This window comes from Manacus candei, unplaced genomic scaffold (assembly GCF_025592945.1).
Source record: "Manacus candei isolate 608988 ecotype Guabito, Panama unplaced genomic scaffold, ASM2559294v1 h1tg000011l, whole genome shotgun sequence".
Classification (NCBI taxonomy): domain Eukaryota; kingdom Metazoa; phylum Chordata; class Aves; order Passeriformes; family Pipridae; genus Manacus; species Manacus candei.
In genome coordinates, this window is record NW_026138059.1 from 10,916,538 (window position 1) to 10,943,196 (window position 26,659).

The following is a 26,659-nucleotide window of genomic DNA, read 5'->3' on the forward strand; positions in this document are numbered from 1 at the left end:
TTCTAGACTGCTGGTTGCATCAATGGGATGTGGTGATCAGAGTTCACATTTCCCTACACAGAGAAAAGGGATGAAACTGTTTTTCCTTGATTTACATTAGAGATCTGACAAATTGCTTCTGATACACAGGACTAATATCTTTCCCTGCATTTTGTGCAGTTCCTGACCCCAAAAAGGAGGTTCTGAGAGGTCCATCTCGATGAGAGCTTCTTACTGTGATAGGCCTACTTGGTGGACTTGGAGGTGATGTAAATGTGAAGCTGTACAACAGTGCTGTACTTTTTCAGTTGTGCCCAAGGAGGCATTTAGGTTCCCCAGAATATTTAGACTCATTCTGTAATGCAGTGGACATGAATAGTTTGAATGTGCCTGAAAAAAAGGCTGATGTCGATGAATTAGTTTTACATAATCACTTAGACTGGACCCTTAAAATCCTTACAATGATTGGTATACTTACAGGGCTGGCCGTGAGCACAAAACTGAGTTTGTCACAAATCTTGTCTCTATCTGGAACAGAAGTGCTCCATTTCACTGAGATTTACTGTGCATGGTCATCCCTTGTATTAGCTGCAAAAGACTGTTTTCAATGCGATACTGCTGTTGTTTCTTCAAAATCTGTGGCAGTTGTTCTGCCATTCACTTTCTCAGTAGTGTTGTTGATAAAACCTCTCCTAGTGCCTTCCCTAATCTGGGCAGTTTAATGTCACATTGTCCTAGACCCTCCAAAGTGAAGACAGTCTCATCCTCTCATGTTATGACAGTGAGATGATGCTGAGAGATTTAGGGCATGAGAGCCGGGACATAAAAAGGTGCCGGACTCTGCATTTTGGTGCAGACATATTCAGACTCTGGTCCTTCTTGGTTACTTATGCAGCTGTTTTAATGTAAAAGGCACAAGAGCACCAGGATCAGGAATAAAAAACAACATGGTTGATTCTTGCTTGGCTGTGGGCCACAGTCACTGCAGGCAGTGGTGTTTCTTGTCATCTCTCTGATCTAAAGTTTGCAATCTTCTCAGCAGAGAAGCCCAGTTGCTGCCCAGTGCATCTGTCTTGATTTACAAGTGAAGTCAAAATGCAGCAACAACACAGTGTGCTGTGTAGGATTAGGCTTATACTGAGCTTTGCCATGCTGGTTTTACTTCAGCTTTAATTCACACCATCTTCTCCACTGACTGCTGTGAGTTCCTCTGGCATCCCATACTGGGTCAGCAGTGTGGTGAATTGAGCTCATCACTGCAAAGTTGGTGCAATGATTAGAGCAGCAGCTATATCTGTTATTTCCTTACACGGCTCTCAGAGCTCTTCTCTGCCATGTCCTTTCACAGCAACTTCTCTTGCTGCGTCAGGTTTGCGGTAAGCGATATTGCTAATCTCCCAAGCTGGGGCCCTGCATGCAGGATGCTTCCTCCTTGCTGACAGCTTGCCTGTGAGCGACTCCGTGCTGCAGACCTTGAAAAAAAAATTAGAAAACCCAGAAAAGATAAATGTTGCCCTTCCTCCTTTGTCTGTGCGTGAAAGTGAGCATGTGGGATTCTGCCTCTGCTACCACACAAAAGAGCCTTTCTCCCTGCTCCTCCCCAGGGTGAGTTTTTTCACTGATCCCACTGTTCTTCCCTCTGGATACCATTCAAAGGACAAAATGGAGTAAATAAATGTCCTCTGCTCTTCAGAGAGGTCATTGCATTTTACATAAAACACACTGACCCTTTAAAACTATAACCAATTCATCAAAATCATTATTCTCTGTAACATTGGGGTTTTCTTCTGCATTTGAATAGCATTAACAATGCTTAGAGAGTATTATATACTACCATACACGTGCATTATCTTTCTTCCTAAATACATATAAAATACCCTTGAACCTAAACTAGAGTAGCTGCTGTATCAGCAAATGCTTGTGCTTAGCTTACCTGCTTGTGGCAGCATAGTCTTACTGGTGAAATGTTGTACCCGGGTGAGTTAATGGAGAATAGGTATTTTTTTACTGTAATGAGATCCAGTTTCATCTGTGGGATTGAGTGGCATTATTTTGCATGGAAATTAAGCATGTGTCTGTGCCACATTGGTATCATATTTTCAAACAAGCACAGAAAGAGAAATAACTCATGAAGAAGATCTCATTTAATGACTGGTAGATATATTAAAAATGTACCTTTTCTTGAGGACTTTGCTCTAACAGGTTAGAACTGAATAAAATGCCTTAGCTTTACCTTTCTTCTCTTTCAGAATGACTTTGAAAATGTATAGGAAATTGCAGGACAGTCTTGAAGAAACCAATTGCAATGTTGTCAAAGGGAGATAACACGAAGATGGCAAATAGTAAAACATAGGTGGACAGGAAGGTGCACCAACAAGAGGAACGTGAAGTCTCTTAACTAGAGACCGTAATATATCCAAAACTGTAACAAATGGTGTGAATATTTTGGTAGATGCAGATCTTGGGTTTGCTAGCTCAGGTTATGACTACGGTTATTCAGTTTTCAGGGGAACTCACCTGAAGCTGTCTTGTGTCATACATGACATTCCAGGTGAGCAGCAAGTAACTCATTTGCCCCATTTGGCCCTATAGGTGCCCAAAGTGAGCTCAGACTGTTGATCTGAAAGACTTTGGATTGTGAATTTTCTTCCCTGAGACCACCAGAACAAAGTTATTAGTCTCCTAGACATAACGAAAGGCTATTTTTCTACCATCCCATTCCCAGACTGTTTAGGTAATGTGATACTTGAAATAATCTTTATTGTTTGTTTGTTTGTTTTGGAGGTTTGTACATTTGTTTTTATTTTGTTGTTGGGTTTTTTTTGCTTTTCAATTTCTTAATGCCATATAATCTATTTTATCTCAGCTTCCTGGACAAGACCCTAGACACTTTCTATGTGCCTGGTTTAGCCATTTGGTCTTTTCATGTTTGTTCCTATCTTGTAGTAACAAGTGTACCAGTTTCCTCCTGTTTCCTCCATGGATTTTACCTTCTGCGTCACCCACATGGAGGCTGAGAGTGTCTTTTCTCCCATATGCCATGGCTGGCAATAAAAATGAGCTTCATGACAACAACGAGGACTTCGCTCTTTGGAAGTGCTTTGTCACACAAAGTGTCCCAGCGTGCATCTTTTTCTGGGAATGGAGTCATGCTCTGATTAGATATTGCAAAAAGCAAGGGGCCTGCAGTATGGCATGAAAACTGTGGGCTATTCCTAAGCAGAGTAAAACTCAGGGTATTCCCCTCACACCTTGATCAAAAGTAATGAATGACACTAAATATTTCTCTTGTGGATGTGAAATTAAATATGAAATGGAGGTAGGGAGCAGCTGGCCAGGTGTCAGAATCCCACCAAGACCCTCAAGATGGTATTGGAAAACAAAGAACATTAGGTCACTCTCCGAGTCTGTTGTGTACCAAAGAGAAATTTACCATTTAGGTAAAAGTCTGAAAAACAGCATTATTTGTAAAATAAGGATTAGTTGCACTTCTTTTGTTACCATGGGTGAGACCATCTGAAATACTGCCCCTACTTTCAGGCATTGTCCTTGACTGGAAATGTGGACACACTGGAGAGAGCTGAGTTTTAGGAAATGAAGAATTTCAGAGCACTGGCTATGTTTGATTTAGAAAATGAAATTCTAAGTGGGGAACATGAAAAGTCTTTCATTAGTCTTATTAAAGAAAACAATCAGTTGATCTCCTTGTTCCTTTAAGAAGTGCAAGAAGAAATCAGATTAATTTTTGCTTACTCTGCAGCTAAAATTATTCAGGCTGGATACTGTGAAAAATTTGTTAAGGTAGTAATAATCCTTTTAGTCTACCTAAAGTTGCACAACATCCTCATTTCTTCATTATTTTTTTACTAAAAATCTCAATGCCTGAAATACATTACTCTGTATTTGGTAAGTTTGTTCAAGCATCTTCAGTACTATTGAGTAATTTGAGGATAAATTGAACAGAGATGACATGTTTCTAACAATGTATGCTTCTAATTATGTTGAAAGCACTGTCTGAGAGCTTATAGGCTTACCCACTCACATGTAATCTTATGTTGAGCTTTGGAGAGAGCTAAGCATGCTGTAGTCTAATAAAGTACAGGAGAAAAGTAACTTGGAAAATTAAAAACCCTCAAAGAGGATAACATAAGCATGGAAAATAATTGATTGATATAATGATTAATGAAAGGATTGTGAGGAGAAAGAAAAGTTGATGGCATGTGAGACAGTGACCTTGGCAAAACAAGGCATGCAGGTGACATAGGAATATCTGACATAAAGCTGTAAAAGAGCCATGTGAAAGGGGGAGAGTGGGCAGATTGAAAGCAGTGGCAGATGAAGCGTAGGAGGCAGCAAAGAAAAGCTGCCACATACATGAGGATGAAGTAATGGATCTCCTTCCCCCTTCCTTATATTACTGAATGGGAGGAGGGTCTGGTTTGAAAGCACTGTAGAGAGAAGGCATTCTTTAGAATGGACCTACTCTGCATAGCTCCTGAAGAAGACTTGGTTGTCATCAGAAACTAATGGCTCTCCCATGCCTGCCTGTTCAGAAGCACTTTCCTATTTTGGTCACCACAAATATTCAGTATTATCTGGAGCTCATGTTCCTTCTCCTATGCCAACCTGCATGAACATAGAAAAGTCTTGTCCGTTTTAGTTTCTTTGCTCCAGTTAAACCCTGAATTTACACTTTAATGATTCCATTCCTTCTTTTTAATTTTGTCAGTTCTCTTATGGCATGCTGTTCTCTCCTGCTACAATTACAGGCTTCCAAGATTGTTGGTGACTGTGCCATAATATGCACAAGCTGCTCCACCTCTGTACTGTTCCTGTGGTACTTATCTCTCACCCTACCTTCACTCCAATATTGCTTAGCAGTTTTTCATTCTCAGCAACTGCTCCCTTTTTAAGTCTACCAGGTTCTGTACTTACCAACTCTCTCTCTCTCTCTCTCGATATATGTACTAAAAAAATGAACAGGGTTATGGCTGCCATGGCTGATCCCTAGAACTACCAGCATGACTATGTCTGCACTATAAAGCTATCTTAGCTAGCAGAGCAGGAAGATTGCACTCAAACCTCCATAGGCAATAGTGCCTTGCTCAGGCTGAATCCTGACTGTACTCAGGTTTTGTTTGGGAAAGTGCCATGTGTTCTAGTCCAAAAGAGTATCAAGGGGCATTCAAATACTATTATGAGTGAATTATCATGCTTAGGAATCTCCTGTTAGATTAAGTATCCAATGTGTTCCGCCTTCAGAAGTTACCCTCGGAGAAGGCTGGCTCTCCAGGGTCTGATCCAGGCAGACATAAACACGATAACAACTCAGCCAGCCTTGGCTTGGCTGTTACCCATTTTGGCATGAACAAGTCCAGGTTGTCTTCACCCAGCATGGTTGGTACCCATCACTGCACTTGTCATGCAGAGCTGATATGAAAAATTATTTTCCCAAATCTTGTAAACATCAGGAGCCTGATTTTTCATTAGAACAGAAACAGACCATAGAGTTGACAGAAATTTGTGTGGGACAGTTTGTGGCAATGTCTAACTATGATGTGGCTAACCTTTCCTGGAATAATTGACTTCAAAGTTTATGTTTCTCTTTCCTGAGATGTACCATGTTAACCTCCCACTACATATTTTTTTAACTTTCAAACTAACTTTTGAATACTTTGCAATTAACACTTTCTGGCTTATCTTTGTAACTCTAGGCTTATACATCTAAGCTAAAACCTGAAATTTTGTCACTTCAGCAGTGAGAAACTCCCAGAGAAGAGTGAAATGGTTTCAGATTGATGCTTGTAAAGTTGGTTTACAAATCTGATGAATCTGAGGGAAAAGCTCATGTTTTTATTCATAAGGATATGTGTTGTTAAACACAAAACTAAGAAAAAGTGTCTCATATGAGAAGTAGATGCAGGGGCCTTTTTGCACACCTCTGAGACCTCTGCAACTTTGGCACCTATATCTGAACTGCTTACTCTAGGAGGACACATTTTAGTCGGCTGCTTTGGAATAGGATGAATTGTATTTGTGCAGTGACTTTCTCCACTGACAGTAAAGACATTCCATGGTAAGGAGTTCAGGTACAAATGTAGGAATAAGCTATATAATAGCAGTCTGCATTCACATTGTAGGACGACTGTATACATGATGGTAAATCATCAGCTGAGAATTAACTTTGAATGGATTAAATGAGAAACAGTTGTGCATAAAGGTGAATAAAAATCAGAATAATGTCCTAAATCAGTGATTATGTCTTTAGCTGTGAAGTGTAGAGATTTTTGTTTCTTGACCCTTTTTCTTATTAAATATGTGAAGAACAACATTTTCTATGGGTGTCTCTATGAACCAGAAAATGGGCAGGGAAGCTGATACATTTCTGTGAGAGGCTGAATGCTCAGCAGACCGAGACAGAACTGAAAGGTCTCTGATGACTGTAGATTTTTGGAAATATATTTTCCTGAGGGATGATGGGATTACTCTTGTCTAGACCAACGGGTAGGAAACACATGATGCTACTTGTTTCACATGATTTTGTGCTTGCTATCCTCTGTGAATAGGTGTAACCATAGTTCTATGTAGTTGGACACAGATGTGAAAAGTCTTCTGAATTTTTTTGGTGGAATGCAGGAAACTATTTTTCTTCTTTCTTGTAAGGATGTTGGATTAGGTAGCCAAGATTTTGAGGGATTGAGAGTCTGTGCTTGTCTTCTGGTGTAGATGCTAGGAGAATTCAAGTATACTTATGAAGTAAATTACAAATTCAGCTTGAGCTCTTAAACTCGGTTGTGGTTCTGATATTTCTGACCACTTTTTGCTCTTATTATAATTTTCTTCTGGAAATGCAGCTTTTCAGGGTAAACACGGCATTGTGAGCTGAGCATTTCTTGCCTTGGGGCCCCATCTAGTGGGTAATGGCTTCTACTGAGCAGCACCAAGAGCAACTTTTTGTTGCTGAGAAATGAAAAGCAGGAAAAGGAGCTGATATGAAAATTCATTACAGAGCTTGGTAAACACAAATGAAATAACTGTGTTCGTTCTTCTCCTGATGTCATTTTTGTTACTTTCTCTTTACAAAACATCCATTTCTTCTCTGTATCCCTGCATTTCTTGTTTTAATGGAATGGCTGTATTATTTCACTGAGTATGCAGCAGTCACTGGTATATGATACAAGGATATCAGTATTCCTCTATGAAGTTATCCATAAGGTAAGAGGCTTCTTAGGTAAACTTGAAAGTAGGAAGCATTGCAGCCAAACTAAAAGGTCTGTCTGTCAGAGCAAAACATTTAAAATCTGTATTTTGTCTTCACAGACTGCTTATATTCCAGATGTTAAAAGTAATCATGCTCAGACAGGAACTGTTTGCTATATGTATGCATTAGGAGAAGAAAACGTCTCGATAAATGGAAAAAGGTTTTATGGCTATATCCAAGTTATTTTTGCAAAAGACATTTTTCTAGTCCTTCTGTCAAGTGAATTTAGCAAGCCAAATTTGGATTTCAACTGCACTTAAGTCATCCAGTGTAACCCGAGGGAGTAAGATGGATAGCTAGACAGAATATATGGACCCAGCTGTTTAATAATTTGCTTTTTTGAAATAAAAAGAAAAAGAAAGAAGGAAATAGCTAAACTATCTTGTAAGGATAAAACTATTTTCTCTGGCAAATGAATTGTACAGAACTAGCTGTTTTGAAGACAGTGTCTGTAACATAGATGGTAATTTTTCAATTTGAGATGAACCCTGATGAAAGCACTTTCTGAAGATTTTCTGTGCTATCTATATCTTCAGAGAGGATCCTAAGGGATAGAGACTGGATACTCCTAAATTTGTGTAGCGGAGTTATTTTGCAAAAAAAGTTATTTTATAAAGGATAGGTTGATTATTTTTATTAAGCTGCATGGTAGGGTTATTTAAAAACTCTGCATGAAACTCCCAAGGTAGAGATATTGAAAGACAAATGAAAGTCTGGCTGAAATGAAAAGTGCATTGTTGAGAAAGAAGCCTTTTTAAACTTTGACTGTTGACCTTGCATACCTCTTTGCCTTAGATTTTATTTTTTTTTTTCTCCTTTTAAATTTAGTATGTGTGTTGGGAAAAGACAAGTGAAGTTACCTTTCCACATCATGAAAATCTGATTCTTCAGTTTACTGTTTATAAAGGAGGAAGAGTTTTAAAAGATGAGTGTGTGTGTGTTTCAATAAAAAAGAATGATCAACAAATAATTTTTCTTTTTTTTTCCTTATTGTCATGATATCTACTTATATTATTTTCTATCAGTTTTCAGCCTTTCTTATTTGTTCTTTAGCCTCTGTAGCTGGCATCCCTTTTGCAACACACATCTCTCTATTTGATAGCCCATGCTGGTTTTATGCTGTCTCAGGCGTCATGTAGAGTAGGCAAGATCTTTAGCTCTGCAAATCCTGGAGAAGTTCTAAATTTTTTCCCCCATCACTGTGTTTCTCAGCCTGTCAGAACTAAAATAGTCTCTGAAATAAATGATTGTGGAAAAAATTACTTACAGAATAAATGATCTGAAACACAGTGCTGGAGTTACAGCACGTGGAATGGTCTCTTAAGTCCCATTACAGTGACCAACAACTGACCTAGTTCAGCTCCCCAGGAAGGCGTGAAGGTCTGACACAGGTGAATGCTGATCAGGTTTTTAGGAAATAGATCATATTTGTGAGAGAAACTTTGTGTACAGATATATTCCACTCTAGACTAGATAGCAAATGCCTTTTTAACTATGATTTCTGAGTTTTAGAAAAAGTCCTTGTACTGAAACAGTACTGACACTAGTAACAAATAGAAGTCCTTCTCTTGCCTGTATTGAGTGTCACATCCCAGGTTTGTCCTATAAGTTCTGCTAGTCAAACTATTTCCATTTGATATTTCACTATTCATATTTTAGAGACATTAGGCATGGGGTTAAAAACAGTCATTTGGAGAGGGAAGATTTAATCCCTTTTTATTCCATGCAGAAGTTAATACCAAAGAGGAGGAGTTGCAGTGGAGAAGCAGAGCCTCATGCCCCCTAAACAGCACAGGGACGAGGGCACGGGCAGGCTCAGGGCACAGTGCTAAATCTTGAGCTGCCTGGCCAAGGGCCACGTCTGTCTCTGGCTCAGAGGGCAGGCTGGGTCTGAGGATACCTTTGGAAAATGGTCTAATGCTTCTTTCATGCTGAGCAAGATCTTCTGACCTTGGACTCAGGCTTGGTGAACCACCAGCAATAACAGCTACAAGGATGGTGGGAGCAGCCTCACATCCACCTGCTCTCCTGGGATGCACCTGCCCTCTCATCTATTCCTCAAATTACATAGGACAGGTGGGGCTGTACACCCATGGCTGATCTGCTGTCCTGCACTTTCCCAGTGTGAAAGGGAAGGCAGAAGCTTAGCCTAAGGATTCATAAACAATGTAAATACATCTTCATCATGGCCTGAAAGTCCTCCTTGGACCTGAGAAACCTTTCCATATCCACATATCCAATTCGATATCCCCATATTCAATTCCATATCCACGGATGTACTTATCTGGAGGCAATTTCTGTTCAGTGCAGGCTAATATTTCATATACTATAAATATGATATTTAATATGAATTTTGATATTTATTAAATATATTGCAGCATGAAGTTTAAATAATTTGCAATATTGAATTAATAGTCACTCAAACTTGTCTATTTGAAACTGGAGTTTGTGAGTTATAATATATTGCAGAAGTTGAATGAGGCTTTAAAGTAAAATCCTGCATCTTAATGGGCTGGTTGTCTAAGTGCAAATACACTATAATGGAAACCTCACTCTATTATTTTTGATTCCTTACTCATAAAAGGCTATATTCTGTGGTATAAGGAAGATAATAGACATTTCCCCATCAATCCAGTTTCACTAATGACCAACACTGTGAAATGTGTTTGAAGAGAAGTCAGAGGTATAGAGGAGGCTTTTACCAACTTTCCTTTCCAAATCTGATTTTGGAGTTAATAAGAGACTCCCCCTGCCCTGCCCTACCCATGGCCCCCCAAGGCCCGTCTACAGGTCACCACATCCCTGGGCACCTTTAAGCAGAGCCTGGCTCTGTCTTCTTTGCACCCTCCCTTCGGGTATTTATACACATTCATACAATCCCCTGAGATTTCTTTTCTCCAAGATGAACAGCCAAGCTCTCTCATCCTCTCCTGGTAGGAGAGGTTGCCCTAATCTCTTAATTATCATCATTGCATCCCAGTGTAAATGCTTATGTATGCAAATTTTAATAATGCATAAAAAAATTATTTCAAGGATGGTAAATGAAATGCTAGTTAGTAATCTTGTAAATGGTGGCCAGAATTATTAAGTCAGGAGACTTCCTTGAATGTTTAAAGAAATCTGAGGTGATTCTAAATATTATCAATTTTAAACAATTTTTTTCAGGCAGACCTGTCTTTGGACAGTTACTATTTAAATTATTTCCTGGAGGAAGTTTTTGATCTTTGGTGTTGATCTTTAGCTGTAATTTTTCTACCTAGAAAGATGTAATCACATTTGGTTCCTCTTCTGATCTCTTTTATTCACAATGATTTATCTTTTCTCCTTACTTGGTTGCTGTTCCCTAGTCTTTTCTTTCAACAGATTGCATTCAACAAGAAAATGTTCATTAGCTTCTGGAATGCAAATCAATTCTTCGACTTTTTTCTCTTAAAGATCAGTGGTGCATATTTTGTAAGTATTGTCTTAACATAAGAATGACTTTATTAGAGCAGGCCTCGAGGTACATTTAGTGTCTTCGCCAAATGGCAAATAGCAGGTCCCTAGGAAAGTTTTAAAACACTAAGCAAGTGTATATGTTGTGCTGCTCCCCAGAGTAGTTTCCATCCTTTTGCCCAATTTCAGGTCATGATTAGCAATGAGAATAAGTTACATGTTACCCTGCTTGTTATGTGTCTGTGGGTGGTAAGAGATGGTGGCATTGTTTCCTGCTTGTCGTCTCATCCCCTGGGCTGGCACTAGTAATGGTACATCTGGACATCTCCCTTTTCTTTCTTCTTGAAAATTGTTAAGGGGGGCATGGGTTGAAGGGGGAGGAATAGCAAAAAGTAATAATGAACAAGGCACACCGCAAATCAGAAGTCCAACTATTGAGACAGCTGCTCTATATTACCTGAGACTAGAGCTTTAATGGACTATTTCCATGTGGTTCTCTTGAGGCACAATTGTTTCCCAGAGCATGTGACACATGAGGAAATTTCTGTCATACTTCCTTTGGAAAGGGAGTGACACTGCTCATATATGTCTCTTCTGTTATTAGAGGGATACATGTGTAGTGGTCTGTTCTCTTTTCAGTGCCATATTTTTTAAAAATTGCAAATGGAGGCAGTATTTCTGTTCCAGATGTATCATACATGAATTTAAAGAGTGTGATTGATCAAAGATGCACAGAAAAGCAGACACTGTTTTTTGTTGCCCATCTGAACTCACCAAGTCCAGAAGAGAGCTCTTACTTTCCCTTCAACAGGCCTCTGTTTGCTGGCTCCTTTCATGATTCCTGCAAAGACATAACCTTCCAATTTGTCAGGCAGCCTCTTCACCAGCAGCTATCACAATCAACTGTATACTCTGTACACCTTTATACTAATTCTACCAAAGATTAAACAGGAAAAAACATCTAGAAAGTATATTTGTCTTCTTGTAGGCACACAGCTGAAGTTCAAGTTGAAGCTTTTATATTACAGTATAGGAATGCAATGCAGGTTGCTCAATCAACATTTCCCAGAAAACTTCTGCAGAGATCATAATCCTAAGGTGTCTCTTTGGTAAGGTGCCTCTTTCTACACACTGCCTCTTCCTGGAAGATTCATTTTTTTGTAACAGAATCACAGAATCACAGAACAGGTAGAGTTGGAAGAGACCACTGTGGTGGTCTTGTCCAACCTCCCTGCTCAAACAGGGTCATCCTAGAGCACATTGCAGAAGATTGTGTCAGACAGTTTTTCAATATCTCCTGTGAGGGAGACTCCACAACCTCTCTAGGTAACCTGTTCATGTGCATGATCACCCGCACAGTAAAGAGGTTTTTCCTCAATTTTAGGTGGAAATTCCTGTGCATCATTTTCTGTCTGTTGCTTCTTGTCATATTGCTTGGCACCACCAAGAAGAGCCTGTCCTCTTGGCACCCTGCCTACAGATACTTACAGGCATTGATCAAGTCCCTTCTCAGTCATCTCCTCTTCAGGCTATACAGGCCCAGCTCCCTCAGCCTTTCCTCACATGAGATGTTCCAGGCACTTAATCATTTTCATAGCCCTCTGCTGGACTTGTTCCAGGATCATCATGTCTCTCTTGTACTGAGGAGCCCAGAACTGGACACAGCACTCCAGATGAAGCCTCACCAGGGCTGAGCAGAGGCACAGGATCACCTCCCTCGACTTGCTGGAAATGCTCTTCCAAATGCATCCCAGGATTCTATTGACCCTCTGGGCCAGAAGGGCACACTGCTGGCAAGTTCACATTGCTGCTATCATGTGAATGACTGCATTGAAAGTAATGATAGGCAAATTTCAACTCTAGAAAAAAACACCACAATTCTTTTACACTAAATATAATAAAGAGTTGGAGAAAAGTACAAGGGCACACTGCTGGTAACGCATCACTGCAAATTACTTCTTTCATTTCTTAATGTTTATCATGACCTATGTCTAACCCTCATCTCTGACTGACTATCCACTTTTATGTCAACACATAGTGCCAATTTCCTTGTTACTTCATTGCCTATTTGCAAGATTTTCTTAGCAATCACTCTCTTTTCTCCCAAATCTGGAAAATTACAATTATATAAACATCTAAAAACTAAACCTGTTTTATTTCTTTGGTTTTTCTACCTTCGTCACAGAAGTCCTGACTGCTTTGTGCTAGCAGGCTGCACCAACAGCACACAGTCAGAAACCAATATTCTATCAATTGCAGTGCAATTGCACTGGGAAGGTGAAGTTTGAGGGTTAGTGTGTGAGCATCTTCTGAGGAAGAAAATATGGTGGTTGATGAAATCTAAGAAGCCAGCAAGAACTACTACATGGAAGGTAAAGATAGGCAAATTTTAACTCTAGAAAAAAGGCATATTTTTTTACACTAAATATAATTAAGAGTTGGAGAAACATACAAGCAATAGGTAAGGATTAATTCCTGAATATGTCCAAATTAAGACAGATTTCCTTTTACAGTACAACTACTTCAGCCAGCTGGCATTTTGACCACATATTTTATCAAATACATGGTGTCACTGCACAAAAGTAGCCAACATGACTGAATAGACTGTGAGGTATAAATAAGGCAATGATTATTATGATTCTACTGGCTTCAAACTATATGTTTCCACTCAAGAGTTCCCATGCGTTGGGAACACTAAGCAGCTGATTTCAGTCCCCTTTTCAGGAGGGAACAACGATCTGTCACTCCCTGAAGTGTCCTAAGCAACCCCAATGGTTGCTGTGGTGTTACAATGCTGTTTTTGTCCTGTCGTAAATGCCGAGACATCTTGACGACCACACTCAGCTCAAGATTTTTTCCTCTCCTGTGGTGCTGTAGTATTTGTGTCACTTGAGAAACACTGCCAGTGGATGGGATTGGGTACAAGTGTAATCAGAAAGGCCACGGAGGCAGGGAGGGAGGACAGCTGTCCTAAGCATTCAAAGCTTTACATTCTGTGCCGCTCTGATATCTAAATATCTTGACGTGAGCCTCAAGATATTTATTAAGCTGGATGACAGCCTGCTTTGGTCTTGCAGCATTCTGAATCTGCCTAGCTGTTATTTAGAATATATTACAGAAGAATCCAGAATGGTACCTAATGCTACCTTATTGCAATAGAAAATCAGGATAAAAGAAACAGGCTCTATACTGTCTATGGTGTAAAAATATTACTGCTATCTCAAGCTATCTCTGTATCTGGAACACTTAACTTCCCCAAATAACATTTAAGAGTAACTGAAAAATTGTTTGATTCATATATCAGTAAGGTAGGAATCAAAGTATATATACATATATATGTAAGTTTTTCAGTCAGCAATGTAAATATTACCTTGTGATTAAAATACAGTTGCAGAGGAATACTCAGCAGGCACAGTATGTGAGACAAGACATAGGCTAGATGAATAATGAAAAAAATAAAAAGAACAAAATACGAATAACTTGTCTAAGTTGCATTTCAATATGAAGAGTGTTTGTGTGGGGAATCCTACAGTCTTTATTTGGGGAAAAGCACCTTTTGAAATCAAAAGAGTCTTTGACGCTCTAACATATACATCAAGGATGCTAGTGGGTGACTGATTTAGTGACAACTGAATGCCAAAGAGAAAGAAGGGTAAATAATCAGTTAAATGGCATGGACAAAGAATTCAGCAAAACCTCCCCATCAGGAACACTGGCAGCCATGCAGTAACTAGGAAGCAGTAGCAGGAATGGAGAGAACTGGTAACATCCAAATGTAGCTTGATTTGAAGGACCAGAATGTGGACCATGGACAGAAACAGCAGTTGGAGATTGGGATGAAATAATCAGGTAGGTCTCTTCAGTCTGTCTTTTGTAATGAAATATTGCTTTGTTTTATGCAGTATGGCATTGCTCTTGAAGACCTAGAGAAGAAACTATAGAGCAGTTGGAGAAGAATCAGGGTGGTTCATTAACATTTCTGGTTAACAGTTTTTATCTTGTTCTTACCAAATATGAAAATCTATTAAAACAATGCAAATTTGGGGCCTCCCTGAGATCATCAGTCTTAGCACACTTTTTATTATATCTACCTATAGTAAACTAATTCCTTTTGCTTGTATCAACCAAAGAATCAAAGTTATCCAGCAGTACTGAGGAACAAGAATTAAGAGGTCCAGCTGACATAACTCCTAAAGAAAATTGTGCCTGTGCTGCATTTGCAGTAGTTTTTGCCCATTTACAGTGAAATCTTGTCAGATCTCTGCTGTGTCACTCCTTGAAGCTGTTGTGTATATAAGTCATTTGGCCCCGAAATCAAAAAATATAATTTTTCTAATGAGATTTACCTGCTTCCAGAAATAGAGTAAAAGTTCATTAGTCTAGAGTACAGTAATGATCATATATGTCAGACAGTATATCATTTGTGGCATGGGCCATACGCATCACAGCTATGTGCTTTCAGTGACATGAACTGTTGGATATGCCATACAAAGTTCAATGACCTTTAATAGTGGGATATGCCTGAAACCGATACCATTTGATGTTTTTACAGCAGCTCTCACATTAGACTCATCATGCAGGTGATCTGCAGTGTGATCTGTTAAGTATTCCTTTCCTTCTCCTTTTCCCTTGTGAAACAAGAGCAGATAATTTCCACATTATCTGTGTGAGGATATGTAGAGTGTGACATTTTTTTTTCTATAAGATTGTCTGACTGAGGTCCATGTTAAATGATGATAAGGAAAAGGAGAGAGATAAACACAGACACAAAAAATGTGACTGACTTGATAATGAATTCACTAACCAGAAACAAACTTGTTTAGTGGCACTAATTGATAACCATAGTGGAGTGTGCGAATGTGTATTCCATCAAGATGATCTGATTGAGAAGCAACTAAAATCAGGTTGATAAGAAAGGGTAAAGGCAACAAACATACAAAGACACAGACCTGACAAACAATGATGGAGACTATGAGAAGAAACAAACCTTGCCAGTCACACTAATCGATGGGCAATTCTAGAAAAAACTAACTCGGACTTTGAAGTTGCTGAGATTTCACCTAGAGGTGTGAATGAAGACCCTGAATGCTGGACCAAAGGTGTGGGAATTGGTAGATCTGCATAAAGTGGTGAAGAAATATTTAGGGGAAGAAGTCAGGACCAAAGAGAAGTTCAGACAGAGGGAGCTATAAAAAATCATGTGTAAAACAGAGCCAGTCAGCACACTGAGCCCTGTGCCTGATCACCGCAGTCTGTCCTGTCTTCTTTTAAACCTTTCTTAACTATCTCTCTGTGTAATGTCACCCTTCATCCCATGTGTGTGAGTGCTGCATGGACTGACTACAATTTACTGGGGGGATTGCAAGAGTTGACTGGGTGCCAGCTACTGGAGTCAGACTGGGGGTGTAGGTGCCCCTACACTACATGAAGGTATTTGGGGGGAACCCACAGGTGTGGGGTGCCTCTGAGATGAGTGTATGAGTGTGTGCATTTGTTTGCAGTAAGCACTGACCTAGAACAGAGAGAGATTAGGCAACCAGACAGCAAATGGGTGTGTGCTTATGAACCTGGAGAATGTTGAGTGTGTACTTTCACTACACCGACATTCAGTTTCTGCCAGTCAAGAAGAGAAGGGGACAGAACCAGAGTCAATAGACACAAACTGAAACACAGAGGTTTTGAACATCAAAAAATATTTTTTTTTAACTATGTGGAGGGCCAAAAACTGTCACAGTTTGTCCAGAGAGCTTGTGCAGTTACTGTCGTGGTTTAAACCCAGCCAGCAACCAAGCCCCACACAACTACTTGCTCACTCCCCCACCAGTAGGACTGGGAGAGAATCAGAAGGCTAAAAGCTAGAAAACTTGTGGGTTGAGATTAAGAGAGTTTAATAGGGAAAGCAAAAGCTGCGCACACAAACAAAGCAAAACAAGGAATTAGTTCACTGCTTCCCATGTGCAGGCAGGTGTTCAGCCATCTCCAGGAGAGCAGGGCCCCATCACACGTAACTGTTACTTGGGAAGACAAACACCATCACTCCAGATGTCCCGCCTTTCCTTCTTCTTCCTCCCACTTTATATACTGACCATGAGGTTGTATGGTCTGGAAGATCCTTTTGGTCATTTTGGGTCACCTATCTCAGCTGTGTCTCCTCCCATCCTCCCATGAACCCCCAACTTCCTTGCCAGCATGGCAGTAAAAAAAGCAGAAAATGCCTTGGCTCTGTGTAAACCCTGCTCAACAATAACAAAAACATCTCTATATTATCAACTCTGTGTTCAGCACAAATCCAAAACACAATCACATACCAGCCACTGTGAAGAAAATTAACTCTACCCTAGCCAAAACCAGCACAAGTCTCTGTCCCTGGAGATATTCAAAAGCCATCTGGACATGGTCCTGGACAAACAGCTCTAGGTGGCCTTGCTTGAGAGGGTGGGCTGGATAAGGCCTTCAGAGGTCCCTTCCAACCTCAAACATTCTGTGATTCTGTGCCTTAGTTGTCTGTGCTTGTCTGGTGTGAGTCCTGTATGTAAATGCTGTTATAAGCAGTCACCCCCACAGCCAACAGTTACTAAAATATGAAGACATTAAAATGGGCTTTGGATGGTGCTACTCAATGATGGACTCAGGACTGTAGCTGTTTTGCCTGCATTTCCCAGGGTGGTGAAGCCTGTGGACCACACCACTGCAGTGTAATTCCTGTCTCTGCCTTCTTATAGGTTGTGGTTCTCTCAAGATCTAATCTGTTGTTGATGACATTGGGGTTAGTTGCAGAGATAACTGGTGTGAAACAAGGCTGTGTTCTCGCACCAACCCTATTCACAGTCTTTTTCAGCACGATGCTCCAAAGGGCCACTGCAGACCTTGATGATCAGGATGGTATCTACATCTGATACCGTACTGATGGAAGCCTTTTCAACCTAAGGCGACTGAAGGCCCACACTAAGACCTTAAATCATCTTGTCCGGGAGCTGCTTTATGCTGATGATGCCGCCCTTGTTGCTCACACAGAAGCAGCTCTGCAGCGTTTAACATCCTGCTTTGCAGATGCTGATGAGCTCTTTGGGCTGGAAGTCAGCTTAAAGAAGACAGAAGTTCTCCATCAACCGGCACCTCAGGAAGTCTTCCATCATCCCCATATCACCATTGGTGAATCAGAGCTCAAATCAGTCCAGCAGTTTAATTACCTAGGTAGCCTCATCTCCTCGGACAGTAAGATTGATGGAGAGATAGACAACAGGTTAGCAAAGGCATATAGTGCTTTTGGAAAGCTTCATAAAAGAGTTTGGTGAAATACACACTTGAAGAAAAGTACCAAGATCAGTGTTTACAGAGCCATTGTGCTGTCTACTCTCTTATATGGATCTGAATCATGGGTCATCTACTGCCACCACATGCATCTCCTAGAACACTTCCATCAACACTGTCTCTGTACAATCCTAAACAATCCACTGGTCAGATTATGTGACCAATACATCTGTTCTAGAACAAGCAGCAGTCACAAGTATTGAGGCCATGTTGCTGAGAACACAGCTGCGTTGGGCAGGGCACTTCTCAAGGATGAAGGACCACCACCTCCCTAAGATCTTGCTTTATGGTGAACTTGCCACCGGCTGCTGCATGAGAGGAGCCCCGAAGAGAAGATTCAAGGACTCCCTGAAACAACATCTCAGCCTTGGCCATATTGATCAACATAACTGGTCTACTCTGGCCTCCAATTGGGAGGTCTGGAGACACACCATCTATAACGCTGCTACTTCCTTTGAGAACGCACGCAGGATCACTCTAGAGAAGAAAAGACAATGCAAAAAGAATCATGCCTTGCTGAATATACCACCTAAGGAGTCTTTCTGCTGTACCTTTTGCAACTGGACGTACCTATTTTGTATTGGCCTTTTAGCCACCAGCACGCTTGTAACAATCGTGGGTAGAACTCTCCTCAAATCTTCGTTCGTGAAGCCTAGCTATGAACTGTTGCTGTAGCAGGTATCTGCAGAGTGTATTATGTGACACTGGAATAAATATACCAGGCTAAGGCAAGCATCTTTATGGTCCTTGTCTTTGAACTTGGTTGAAAAACAGATCTTATTGTAAAGGTAAGTGAAGAGATGCCACTAAGCTGATATACAGCCAGTATATATCCCTATGGCACGGTTTGTCTAATTAACTCAGCAAACTGCAGTAAGTGCTGCTGTTTTCATTAAGGTTTATCAGAAACACGTCCAAAAGATTTGATAGAATTACAACCCTTCCAATATTTAAAATCTGAGCTGTACCTTCATGTCACTGGCCAGACTGTAATTTGCTTAGCTCATCCTAAAATTTAGCAAAATATATTTAGCTAAAACATATTTAGCCATTCCCACTGACTGAAACCCTAATTTTAAACAGAGTATCGCTGTCAGCTCATTACCATCTCTAGAGTATTTTGTTTGGACTGCTGTCCAAAGCAATGGAGAATATACTCATCTCCACTTGCAATAACTCACGAAAGAAATTGTTGAAACATTCTGCTCCATCAGGCAACCACATATTTTCTCTTTGCAGCTCAGCTAACCCTCTGTCAACTTTTTAGAGAGACATTAAATCAAGCAGGATATGAATCCGAGCTTTTCTTAATCAGTAAAACCTTACCACTGACTCTGATGTGCTCCAGGGGGGGTCCTTGGACAACAGGATGACACATTACTGTTTAGATATCTTAAAAATAATTGACTCACTGTAACTCAGTCTGTGTTTGCCTTCTTAGACATAAATAAGGATACTTACTAAGATATTCACTTTATCTTATGTCGCAGGGGAAAAAATCCCAACATTTTTTATACTCAGGTATTTTAGTATTTGTCTAAAGGCTTGTGCTGAAGTGTTTGATGTCCTGGAAACAGTACAGTCTAGCTCTGTCAAATTTCTGGTTGAAAATCCTTGTCTGGCTGTTTAAAATAGCTTCTAGCAAGTGTAAGTGTGTTTTTTGGTTTTGTTGTGGGGTTTTCTGTTGGGTTTTTTTGTGATTTTTTTTTTTCTTTTCCCCACAGCTGCTGTTGTCCTCTCTCTTTGGAGTTGCACAGTGTTCTCTTAGTTGCAAGTGTTTTTTTCTCCTTCTCCTCCAAATGACTTTGCTCTTCTCTGATCTGATCTCCACACGGCCTAGCCTCATTTCTGGGAAGGGTAGTTTTAGCTTTTGGCAGTTTTCAGCTGCATGTGGCTAGCTTTAAAATACTTGCAAGTTGGGCAGTGAAAAAGAAAATCAGGAAGCTTTAACAGAGGAAGAAAAAATACATCAAGAAAAAATAAAAATAAGCAGATAGAAGGAGGTAGAGAGAGAAGTGCTTAAGCTTCTTAGGAGTCGTTATGCGTTTGTTCTCTCTGTGTCTGAAAGAGGCAGTAAGGTGTGTTTTACCTTGAGGATTTGTGCTCAGCTGCATGAACACATTTACAATGCTGTCAGCAGTCAAGTGCATCTGTTACTACTTTCTTGTTAGCTAATCTTCATAAGCAGATGTACTGCCTCCAAAACTGTTTTTAATTGTTTCTTTCAGGTGGTGGTATTCTCTTCTGAATGAGACTCATTCAATGTGGTTTGTATACAGAACCCACACTTGATAAACCCAAACTTCTGACCAAAGGCACTAACTCAGGAAAGAGCATGATTTATTTTTTGTGTGATTGAATTTGCATTCATTGCTTTGTCTTTCATTTGTAATGCCAAGAGAGATGCTAGGACTCAGGTAGCTGGGAAGGAAATCCAAGAGACTGCTCTTTGATCACCAGTGCACAGTATCCATTTTTCCAGCATAGCTTTAGAAACCTCACAATAGGGCTTTGTGAATAATTAGGGCTACCACGGAGATGAGGAACTTCATTGCTAGTTACCAATCTTTTACTTTATAGGAAACTATAAATATGCAACAAGCATTTGAAGAAATCAATAGCTAATATATTAACAAAGCTGGAATTTAGAAGCTGCCATACAAAGATGCATTGGGTTTTCTTGGAACAGGAGAAAGCTAAAAGTACAAGGCCACTATTAAGGCACCCTTACAGGCTAAAAAGTACCTCTTCTAACATCATTGCATTTCATTTCATTTTATGTTTTGCTGTTTAATCCAGTAGCTAAAAAGCTAATACATCTTTTTTCTGATTTCTAGTTCAGTTCTTTTTCTTCCCCTTTGCAGGAGTAGTTGAGCCATTACTTACACCTGTATCAGCTAAACAACCCACATCAAGGGACAGGTATAAGATAAAGAAGTAACTCTAAAATAACACATTCACAAAGGGATTTTAGCACATGCTCGATTTGAAGTGCTTGAATAATTCTTCTGATATTCTGCTAAAACTCTATTTTGAAAAACACCTCAAGGAATAACTTCTGTTTGGGAAGTGGAGGGATCAGGGGAAGGTGCCTTCTATGTTTGGGAGGAAGTTTGTTTGAGAACATAATGCAAATTATTTAATTATTAGAATGCCGGATAATTTTTGGTGCTCTGCTGCCTAAATTTCACCACCAATGAATAACAAAATATTTAAGTTTTCCTTTCTATCCTGTTTTGTGAATATCTATGAAGAGAAGAATAATTTATTTATTGACTTACCTGGAGACAACCTGAGACTGGCCCCAGTTCTTGCCTATGTCATATTTCCCACAGCCCTCAGGATGCACTTTCACATCTTTGTCATCCAACCACACCTTGAAGAAAGAACTTAAAATATAGGAGAGCTCAAGTGTAAAGACAAACAGAACAGGCTGTAGAAGACTCCATTTCTTTAGAGATAATAAATATAGAACAAGAAATTAAATGCAGAGTGTAATGAGAACTTTAATGTTTTCCTGAAAACTGACCTTTTACCTCCCCCTGGAAAATGCAGTAGGAGAGAAGAGATGGAGCTGGGTAAGTGTTACGACCCGCCCCAGGAAAAGAGGGGGGGGGGGTAACCCAGGTTTTATCAAAAATTCCTTTGGGGTGGATTAAAGCGAAGCGACACTAAATAATCGGTGTATGAAAATATATAAGATTTATTTCAACAGTTTTGTATCAACAGGTAAGTTCATATCAACAGATAGGTTAACATTTTTAGGTGCTGTCATAATCAATAGGTAAACTAACACCTTTGGGTGCTGTCATAACCTTTCTGGGGAGGAGAAAAATGCATAGGGGAGAGAAAGGCAGGATAAGAGCCAGGGAGAGTAAGGGAAAGAAAAGCTGAGAGTAGACAGATGTCCATAGTCACCGCCCACGGGATCCAGCGATGCTTGATGGTCTTGATTCGCAGGCGGTGGGGGAGAAGAACTCCCAAATTCCCAAAGTCACCAGTAAGTTTATATGCTCTGGCGCCTCCCTGGCATGAGGGGTTGCTTTTCCCTTTTTTGGACTTAGTCCTCCAGAGGCACATTGTCTTTTCAGTTGTTGTTCGCCCAGCAGAGGTGTCAATAGGCAAGAGCCTGCAAGGTTGACTCTTCATGGGCTATCAGAGGTAACTAATCGCCCAGCAGGTGTGTCAAAAACCCAAGGTCAGTTGTTGTTTTCAGGACAGCGTAACTAATCGCCCAGCAGAGGTGTCAATAGGCAAGAGCCTGCAAGGTTGACTCTTCATGGGCTATCAGAGGTAACTAATCGCCCAGCAGGTGTGTCAAAAACCCAAGGTCAGTTGTTGTTTTCAGGACAGTAGGTGTGTCAAAAGCCTGAGAATGCATAAATCATCAACTATCTCAGTCTCTGACAGTAAGTAAAGTGAGTTTGCTCTGGATTATTACCTGCTAATTACTTTGACAGCTGCTTCTGAAGCAACATCTACATTTAGGGCATATGCCCTCATTCCACTGTGTCTGTCTCTGTAGATGTAATTCTGTCAAACTGAGTTATAATTCAAGAGCTATGGGAGGAAGAGAGAAATCTATTTCAAGCAAATGGTAGTCCTAGACAATACAAAGGTAGGAAAGATCCTTACCAGAGCTCCTTAGGGAACTTGGATGAATACTGCAGATGAGATAAGAATCAGTTATTTAAATGCTTTTCTACCTCTTGCACTGCTTCCCATAAATGAATATAAAAGAAGAAAGCATGACTTAAAAAGAACATTGTTCACGTATCAAAGTTTTCCATACCAACCACTGGAAGAGATTGTCATTTAGTGACTTTGGCCTTGATCCCATTCCTATATAAGTAAATTGAAAATAGATCTTGTTATTTTCAAGTCATTTTAAGATCAATTAATTCCCTACCTTTTGTATATTGCTGACTCATTGACTATTTGAGTCATTATGGGCCATCAGGAGGTGGGATTAGGTCTCGCATATAGACAGGTTTTCCCAGACATGTTGTCCTATTTCCAGATAGAATAAGAGGAATATCATTAATTATTCACACTTGCCACAAGGCCTTGTCAACCTTTTTACCTTTCCTTCCCTTCCTCCATATGGGTGCAATCCCCGTGGGGTTGTCTACCACCAGAATGGGAAAGAATGACTGAACCCAAACCTATCAGCTCTTCAGAGCCAGTGCTGCTACTCCGTTGTATCTGGACATGTCAGAAACACCACAGCAGTGCCTTGTAGCTTCTGGATAGAAATCTAGGAGCCCTACAGGCAGCAAACATCCATTTTAGTTGGTAATAATCAGGAAACATCAGGGACCATCAAGGTCTCACAGAATTGAACGCTTTGGCTATGTTTTTTTTCTCTGTTTGTTTATGCCTCTATGCATATTATTTCTTCCTGCTTTACTTACAAAACACAGAAAAATGTCTCTCAGGTTGACTGGTGACATTATAGAGATGGAAATATTAGGTTTTTTTATACTACTACTAGGCCTTCATATATTGCAGTTATATTCTCAAATTCATTGAGCTCTTGAGGAAGCAGTGGGGAGGCTCATTTTACAGCCTGAAGCACTAAGGGGATTTCATGTCTCTACTAATAATATTCTAGAGTTTACATCTCCTCACTGGTCTTCTAAGTTATTGATTATTTTAAAACTTCAAACATTTCTAAGTAAAAAATTTAAACTGTTTTCTGACATTAGGTTGTTTCCCATGTCCTTGGTGTTGCTGGGAAAAGAAACCCCAGTTTTAATATAAACAACTGTTTTTCAAGGAATGACACTTGTCTTTTACTAAAATACAGTATAAAACTGTGTAAAGGCTAGTGCTTTTCTTCTGCTTTTATACCACACCCTTACTGCCTATTAGGCTGACCCCAGTTTTGGGAGAATCATTTGGTTAGTTCTAAATATAGAACTGCATCGGCCCTTAAATGGGAGTGAAGGGGCAGTAGCCTTTAGAGAGGGGAATTATTTTTGTTTTCCTCAGGCAGAGTTTACTAGGCTGGGAAAGGCTGGTCTTCCTCTCTTCTTTGCAGTTTTTCTATATCCCTTGGTAAGTCCATTTTCAAACTAGGGTTTTCTTGTTCAGAACAAATGGGAGTGCTTGTAGGAGGGTGTTGGGTGCTTTTCTGTAAAAAAAAATAAATTAACTTCCTTAGGAAACAAGAAAAAAGCAGGACATAGATTGATTCATGAAAAGAAAAACAAAAAAATAAAGTAGAATTTTGTTCTGTTCATAGTCACCTTTATTTTATTGTGTCTTAACATTTCTTCTGTTTCTTGCTGCATATAAAGAACTACATTACAGAAATCTATAGCTCTATTTGAATATGTACTTTTCCAATTGCACAAATATTGGCAGTGCCACTTTCTTATGGGCTTATACTGTATGTTTTATCTAAAGTCTGTGTGTAAATAATTAAGTATAAAATCCTATAGTAGCTGGCAAAACTATTTGGCATGCTGAAGAGTAGAATGTAACTAGGACAAAAAGAAATCTACTTCTGTTTTTTGTCTGCCATGCTTTCAAGTACATGCTTCCAGAAGATGTATTTCTGGTGTCCCTGTTGCTCTAGACTATGTGATGTGTTCTTTGCCCTTTGTTAATTCCAGCTAAATGGCACTGATAGAGTCCTGGGAAATCATATTCATCCTCTTGAAATTATGTCTGTGTGTTGATAATGGCTATGAGTCAACGAAAGTATCATAATGAAGGATACTGAATGTTGGGATGATGGGAAGTGACTTTCACCATCTCACTGTTCAACAGTCTTTGCTGTCCAGTTGGAGGGATGTAATACATTTGCCAAGTGAAGGGAAATTTTCAAACTTTATGAGAACATGTTGGAACTCTGTACATTTGGAATGTTAGAGTGGCAAGGTTTCTAGTCAATGTGGACAAATTCAACTTCATTTAATTTCCAGTCTAGTATGATCATGAATTCATAAAATATCATCCATATTAGTATCCTTTTTGGGATATATACTGTTTAGTTTCTAGTAGGGCTGTGGAAAGAAAGTCAGATTGGAAGCTTCCACTCCTTTCCTTCATGAGAGTAATAGAAAAGCCAGAATTACTTTTTTTTTTAGACTTACAAAAATGCAGGAACTGGTCCTCCCCTTCACAACGACCTTGCTGGAGGGAAGGGTACCCATGGCTCTGCCTTCTTCCTACCTGCCAAAGAGCAAAGGTCTCTCATCAAGGTTTGGGGATATGACCATGACCATGACCATGACCATGACCGCCCATAGTATATTTCAAAATACTTCCACACTAACTGTTCTGGCTAGAGGGTGAAGCAAACCATTCAGGGATTATTACAAGGTTAAAGTGTGCATTCTAACTAATCATAGACATGCTATAGCATTACATTGATGAATCTACCTGTATGTCATTGAAAACAGTATCAATTGATGTTGTGAAATGTCAAAAGTCTACTCATTCAAGACATGAAATTATTAAGAATAGACACATCTATGATAGCTGGTATCATCAGCTGCTGGAAAATGTTACTTTGCTGGATATTCAGATGACTAGAAATAGAGGATAGAACTCTGTCTTTAGGTTTAATAACAAAAGTAATGCATGCACTTCTGGGGATGATTTGAACCAGGTTAAACTTGTTGTCCATGATTTCTGTTTTAAAACCAATTTTTGAAATGAGGAAAATACTATTCCCATACAAAGGAGGTGTGATCAGTAAAAGATAAGACCAACTATGACATAGCTAAACACATCAGAAAAGAAAAAACAAGAAGCCTTAAAGCTTGCTAAGTAATGTCTGGAATTTGGTAGTTTTTAAACAAATGAGAATTCCATATGCTTTTTTTTTAAAAAAAGAATTTGATAAGCATTTGTATTCTGTTATCAAAAAAGTTAAATTGAATTCTTATGCAGAATGAAAAAGGTCTTCAGTGGGAAGGACAGAAACATCTTACAATAACTGTATATTTGAGTGGGTTTTTAAGTTCATCTTTTCTCATGCACAGAACATAAATTTCTATGTAAGATCTAAATATACACACATGTACAGAGATAAAAGACTGGAGAGACATATTGGAATTTTAGAAGTTTATTATCAAAAGGGAGAAGATTTTACCAGATCCTTTACATCCCATTCTATTTAGACTGCAGTATCTATGAGCTGCATAATGATTCATGATGGTTTTACAAGATTTCCGCCAAAGTCAGTTTCTGTGGGAAAATGCTACTGTGCTATTAAATCTACAATTTCTACAACATATATATATAATAAACTGGAAAGGATCATGTATTTTTTGAGGCAATACAGTAGTTCTTGAAACTGGTCATTAGGGGCAACCAATGAATAGAAGGTGTGGGTTTTTTGGTTGTTTTTTTTTCGTCTTTCATTTTGGTATGTAAGTGATATGGTTTTAAATATATTTTTATGAGTTAAATATCATGGGCTTTAATGTACCACAGAAGTATAAGCTGGCAAAACATGGTTTCCTAAAAACACTTAACCTTGAACAATGTAGAGAACAACAAGCAGAACTACAGACGGGTTGCGGAAACAATGCCTAAGTCATGGGAAAAACAAGACAACCCCTCCAGTAAGTACAAATGGCCAAAGGTGTTTAAGAAAGATGAGATACAGAGGAGTATCAAGAATGAGGATGTGCATGTAGGAGCAGGATGTACTGA

General features: G+C 39.5%; 2 protein-coding genes across 3 annotated transcripts in view; both read left to right on the forward strand.

Annotated features, from left to right (window-relative positions):
- KBTBD11 (kelch repeat and BTB domain containing 11) overlaps positions 1-26,659 on the forward strand; it is a 153,649-nt gene that overhangs the window by 34,162 nt on the left and 92,828 nt on the right. The window lies entirely within an intron of this gene.
- Positions 23,951-26,659, forward strand: part of MYOM2 (myomesin 2) — a 77,321-nt gene continuing 74,612 nt past the window's right edge. Inside the window, exon 1 of one of the 2 annotated variants that reach the window (XM_051778081.1) lies at positions 23,951-24,046. The gene's annotated coding sequence lies outside the window, so the exon portion shown is untranslated. The remainder of the gene's footprint in view (positions 24,047-26,659) is intronic. The other variant, XM_051778079.1, reaches the window with a different exon arrangement.